Raw genomic sequence first — 6,593 nt, forward strand, 5'->3', positions numbered from 1 at the left:
ACACGTGTTCAAATGCTCCCATATCATCTGACCCCAGGCCCCTCCCAGCCATCTTCCATCTTTCTAGGATAACATGTGTCATTTAAGTGCTTAATTTATCATGGGGAATGACCTCAATGAGGGATAAAACCAGATTTAATGAGGAATTTCCAGGTTGTTTGACTAAAAGAGAAAAGGAATTGTTGCATATATTAAAATACTCCATGCCACTAGGGTGCACTAGGCTTTTGCATTTCAAAGGCAAATGTTTGATAAGGTTCAATTAGAAGCATTTTTTCATTTACTATGTCTAAATATACAGGAAATGTTACATTGGAGAAATGCTCAGAAAAAACCCAAATGTAAAGAACTGAAGATTATGTAAGCTTTGGTAAAAATCTCTGTGTTACATTTTCTCAGCTCTTAGATGTAATTCCAAAAAGGACCCTGGATAGTATAGGATGGCTAGTGTATCGTTTATTTTGAGTTTTATGAAACAGAGATTTGCATGTTTTAATAAATTTCTAACCATAACCACAGAAGATCTCTTTGGATTTCACCAAATAGAAACCAAACAATAATGAGTTGATGAAGTAACAAGGTCTTTATTTGTTATGATGGCATAGAAAAGAGAAAGGTGTGCTGAGGGCATTGTTTTAATGATGAAAGTGGGGTACCTGGTGCTCAGTATTCTTCAACACTGGATCATTCTACAACCAATTTAATACACGTGAAGGATAGTTTCTTGTAAATAATTCACTTCTTCACTTCACAAGTACCTACTGAGGTCTGATATCAACTCAAACATTAGCAAGGTCCTCCATACTCTAGACCACATAGGGATCTGAGGAATAAAGAGACTGAAAAGCAAAGAAATGCAGAAGAAAGATCAACGAGATCAAATACTTATTTTACCCTTATTTTTAAAATAGTTTTGATGACACTATTAATATATTATAAAAGTGTTGTATAATTTCAAGAAACCTTAAACTTCATAGCTTATCTTGAAAGAAAATGAATGTGGGACAAGGCTAGCTCTGTTTTACAGGAAACTTCAGGCTGAGGTAGAGTTACGTTTACTCATTCATTTCTTCATTCTTTTCTTTTTTCACTAAGTAACTGCTGTGCACCACTCAGATGCCAAGCTCTGTGTCAAGCCCTAAAGATATTATAACGCTATGATACCCTTTCCTCAGTTTAGTGAGTGGGTGCGGGGTGGGGGGAGAGGGAGAGAGAGAGAGAGAGAGAGGCAGTAATCAAACACATTACCAACTATGCAATTACAAAATAAGGTACAATCTAAAGAAAGGAAATGCAGACCTAGGAATATCTGGAACAAAGGAAACTGACTTGGGCTTGGGGTTACTGAGGAAGGGGGACAAAGAAAGCTTTATTTGGAAAAGAAATGCTTGAGTTGGGAGTAAAGAATGGGCAGATGTTAACAGGGAGCAGGCGAGATCCGACAAAAGCAACAGAATCCCTATGATGGGCAGGGATTGGAGGAAGGGAAAAACGAGCGATCACCAAGGAACAAAAGTTAACAGTCAGCGAAGCTGGAATATAGACAGCTAAGTAAGCAAAGGAATCTGAAAAAGACTTTCACCTCAGGTGACGTAGGGACTAACTCTTGAGGAGACCTTCAATGGTCATACAAGTAGACTCAGTAACAAAACAGTTTTAATGCACTGCTGGTAAGGGAAATCTCTAAGTAAGGAAAATCAATCTCTCTCTCACTCTCTCTATGATCATGCTATTTGTTTTTGTAAAGCAAAGGTTTATAAAAATACAAATATCAGGACAGTGTTTACATCTCAGCCGGCAGACATAATAATAATAAAGATAATGAAGAGGCACCCACAGGGAGATGCAGTGCGTTTTAAGTTGGGGGGCAGATTCGTGGTTGTTCAGTTTTTTGTTTGGTTTTCTTGTGTTTTTGTTTGTTTGTTTTACAATTTATAGGGTTTTTTTGCATACATTATTTAATTTCAAATGTTACATGAAAATGGGGAGGGTGAGGCTAGAGAGGCAGGCAGATAATAGACTTTATGGGGACATTTAGGCTACCTTAATAACTGTGGTCTTCATCTTAAAATAAGTGAAGATAATGAAGGCTATTCACATAATAGTAAACTTGAATTTTCAAAAGATCACTTTGGATCAAGTGGGACAAAAGGTTATATGAAGCTGAGTAGATGAAGAGACACAGGTTAATCAATGCCCGTACTCATCCTGGACTCAGATAATGTCACTGGAGATGGACGGCAGTGGATGAACATAAGATCAATAGGTCTTTGTGGTGGAAGCAATATGAGGAATGAGGTAGCAAGAGGTTTCAAGGATAAATTTGAGACATGGCGCTTACACAACTGGATGTGTTGTGGTTGTTCTTCACTAAGATAGAAAACACTGGCAGAGAACCTGGTCCAGTCTGCATAATGCTGAGTTTGAGGTGCCTTTGAGATATACAGGTGGAGATGTCAGGCAGATAATTAGATGCAGATGTCTGGAGCTCAGACGAGGAATTCGGCACAGCAATCAGATAGGATAGCAGAATGGCAAAAATGCCATTTTTTAAGATAATATACCTAGCCTAAAACAGTACTTAAGAAATATAAATTAAGAAAAAGTTATGAAATATATACAGATTTTAGATCGCTTACGTTCAACTCACAGTAATATTCTATTGCATTTGTTATTCCTTTGGTTTTAAAATAGTGAAAGAATTAATTAAGGTACAAGACATTAGCGTTAACCAATAAACATATTCTCTATAACCAGTTTATCAGATTAGTCAACTAGTAATATATTGGAGATTGGAAGGAATAAAGAGAGAATATATTTAAATTTTGTACCCAAGCAACAAAGAATTTCAAGTCACCTTAAGGAACAAAAACATTCTCAAGACAACACTTTGGACCACAAGGGAGAACTTAAGAGGTGTTAGTTTAACAAAGAATGCAACTGGAATCTTCTATAATAATAAATATCATAATAAAGGAGTTAATAGTTTTGGATGGTGACATACAAAAGGAATTATTCTAGTCACAAACAAAACATATGCTCACTTCCAGCAGCTCTTTAATAAAATATTTAGGTTACATTGCTATTTCAAGGATCACACTGTCCCTGAAAGAATCACATTCGTACACACCCAAAAACCCATAGGTTAGTATGTCTTATGTTTTACTTTAGTTTAAAACAGTAATCTGGAAAAAGACTTTGGGTTTTCATTTTGCAAGAAGATAACACACAAAGCAAACGAGGAAATTAACTCCACCCTGCCTTTTTAAAGATAATATGGTAGGTAAATAAGAATTTTGATAGAGATTTTCTTAAACACTTTAATAAACAATACAAGATTTCCTTAAAAGAAAAACAGCTAAATAAGTGGTGTATGGGTGTACATGCAAAACCAAAGGAAAAATATTTATAAAACTAAAACCAAGAATTGTGTTCACAAGTCCTACAGCAATCAAATTACTTGGTCTGTCTACCTTTCCAAGTATTTAAAAACTGACAACTAACATAACACGAAGCTGTCTCCATTTTTCAAACGGTTAAGATAAATTATTCTGATATTTACACCATCACATATTTCCTACTACTATAAACAATGGATGAAAGCTTAGCAAACTTCACTTCATGCCTGGAAATGAAAATCGTCAAATGGCAAACCCCATCTTGCATAACTTTAGCCTTTACTCTAACTACCACACAGGTTTTCTTTGGTTCTTCCAAAAAGGTCAGTTCGTTCCCTCCTTAGGGTACAGTCCTCCCTCAGTATCTTTGGGGGGATTGGTTCCAGGACCACTCATGGACACCGAAATCCGCAAATCTCAGGTCCGTTATATAAAATGACACAGTACAGTCGGCCTTCCTTATCCCCAGATACAAAATCTGTGGATACAGAGGGCTATCTACATGTACATAGCCTTTCTCGCAAATCTTGATCGAGCTAAATAACTCTTCGGCATCCATCAGATCTCTGCTCAGTTTTACTTCCCCAATGAAGCCTTCCCTGCTTGCTCATTCTCAGGTGGGTTGCTGCCTCTCTCATAACACACTGTTCTTTTCCTCACACCAGTTGTCAGCTTAGTGTGTTTATTTGTTTAATCTGTCTTCTCCAACACAGGATAAGTGTCATAAGGGAAATATATCCATTTCATCTGCCAAGAGCAACACATATGTTAGGGGCTTAGTAAATATTTATTAACTGAAAATGAATGAATCAACGATGACTGAGTAAACGAGCAAAATAAAGCAAGTCAGAGAATCATGAATAAATACTACTATAATGCTCATTAAAAAGTTTTTTAAGGGCTTCCCTGGTGGCACAGTGGTTGAGAGTCTGCCTGCTGATGCAGGGGACGCGGGTTCGTGCCCCGGTCCGGGAAGATCCCACATGCCGCCAAGCGGCTGGGCCTGTGAGCCATGGCCGCTGAGCCTGCACGTCCGGAGCCTGTGCTCCGCAACGGGAGACGCCACAACAGTGAGAGGCCCGCATACCGCAAAAAAAAAAAAAAAGTTTTTTAAGTGGAGACACTTTGAAAATAACTGAGATACTCCTCTGAGAATTTCTCACAGAATATCATATAATACAACTGTCAAGTATAGTAATTTCTTCTATAAGGAATACTGCCAAATTTCAGAGTGCCTTCTAGAAAGTCAAGTTGAATCGTAAGACAATTCAAAATAGAAAACAGGGAAAAAACTCCTCAAAAATAAAAACCCCGACTAAACAAAATCATTTTTACACACAAAAAGATTCAATATCACACATGATACAAAAGAAATAATAAATGTGGAATGAATGAATACATGCCTAATATTCCTACAACTATTTTCTTCACAGTTTTAAGTGTAGACCAAAAAAACGTGAATTTACATAATGACACTTCAATTATCCTTCTTATGAAATTCAGATAGAAGTTAGGATGTAGAATTTTTGCCAGTGTGTTTGTTTCTGTGGACCTAGAAGCAGTTTAGAATGTCAGGAACAAAGAATCTTCAATTTAAAGCATTCACAAACACCAATAAAAATAGCTTACAAATCTCACAGAAATGCATACTTTTTTCCTAATTAATTCACCATACTGACTCATTTGGGGGACATTTTTCATTAAAAAAAAAAAAAAAAAAGAAAAATTGAAAGGTGTAGAGTTGGTGGGGTGGGATGAACTGTGCTCCCGGTGGAAACAGAGGAGCCCAGCGGGAACCATGGTAGTTCCCATGGTAGCGGGAACCAGTACAGTGGTAGCAGCTGGACTGACCATTGCTGCTGCAGGATTTGCAGGCTGTTACACTTTGCAAGCCGTGAAGCATATGGAGCCTCAAGTAAAACAAGTTTTTCAAAGTCTACCAAAATCTGCCTTCAGTGGTGGCTATTACAGAGGTGGGTTTGAACCCCAAATGACAAAACGGGAAGCAGCATTAATACTAGGTGTAAGCCCTACTGCCAATAAGGGAAAAATAAGAGATGCTCATCAATGAATTATGCTTTTAAATCACCCAGACAAGGGAGGATCTCCTTATATAGCAGCCAAAATAAATGAAGCTAAAGATTTACTAGAAGGTCAAGCTAAAAAATGAAGTAAATGTATGATGAATTTTAAGTTCTTACTCATTTATGGATATGAGTACCAGCTTTTTATAATAAAATGCCTCAAAGCTAAAAAAAAAAAAAAAAAGAAAGAAAGAAAAAAAATCGCTTAGTTGTATATGAACTCAGGAGCCATCACTTGGGAGACCTCAGCTCAGTGGGAAAGTTAACACAGACAGCACACCAGAGATGGACTGGTAAGGTGGCTTCTGAAGTAAACCCAATCTGTCTCTGAAATGTTCAATCTCCCATAACAAATTTCTTTCTTCTTTCCTCTTCCTTTTTCTCCTTCTTCCATGATTTACTGATTTAATACTATATATGAGAGCCTTATATATGGCACACACTCAATAACTTAATATTATAAAAGCCTGGAAGATTGGAGATGCAGAAAAGCATCACTTGCAAGCTGGTAGAGACAGATAAAAGAGGGCAGGGGTTATTCCAGGGTCAGTCTAGGAACAGAATCCAGCAGCTGCCTGCCTTTTAAGCCCCCATTCCAAATGACCTAAAAGAAGAATATGAGTGATAAAAGATCTGTTAGAAGGTAAAATAGTCACGTGGGAAAATAGATTTTATGATGTAAGCTGAACTGAAAGCTGACCCAATATAGACATGTTACACAGAAAAATTATTCTAATTTTTTTGATAATTTGTAATAGTGGTGGTGGATGGAAAAGTCAAGGTTTTGCAATCAGACAGACCTAGTTTGAGTCTAAATTTTGCCACTTATTAGCTGAATGACCTTGATTAAGTTCTTTAAATTCTCTGAATCTTAATTTTCACATCTGTAAAAATAAGAATAACAACTGGGCTTCCCTGGTGGCGCAGTGGTTGAGCGTCCGCCTGCCAATGCAGGGGACACAGGTTCGTGCCCCGGTCCGGGAAGATCCCGCATGCCGCGGAGTGGCTGGGCCCGTGAGCCATGGCCGCTGAGCCTGCGCGTCCAGAGCCTGTTTTCGGCAACGGGAGAGGTCACAACAGTGAGAGACCCGCGTACCGCAAAAAAAAAAAA

General features: G+C 37.8%; 1 pseudogene; it reads left to right on the forward strand.

Annotated features, from left to right (window-relative positions):
* Window positions 1–5,196: 5,196 nt before the first annotated feature.
* On the forward strand, window positions 5,197–5,568 carry LOC103088856 (mitochondrial import inner membrane translocase subunit TIM14 pseudogene; annotated as a pseudogene).
* The last annotated feature ends 1,025 nt before the right edge of the window (window positions 5,569–6,593 follow it).

This window comes from Lipotes vexillifer, unplaced genomic scaffold (genome assembly GCF_000442215.2).
Source record: "Lipotes vexillifer unplaced genomic scaffold, Lipotes_vexillifer_v1.1 scaffold336, whole genome shotgun sequence".
NCBI lineage: Eukaryota > Metazoa > Chordata > Mammalia > Artiodactyla > Lipotidae > Lipotes > Lipotes vexillifer.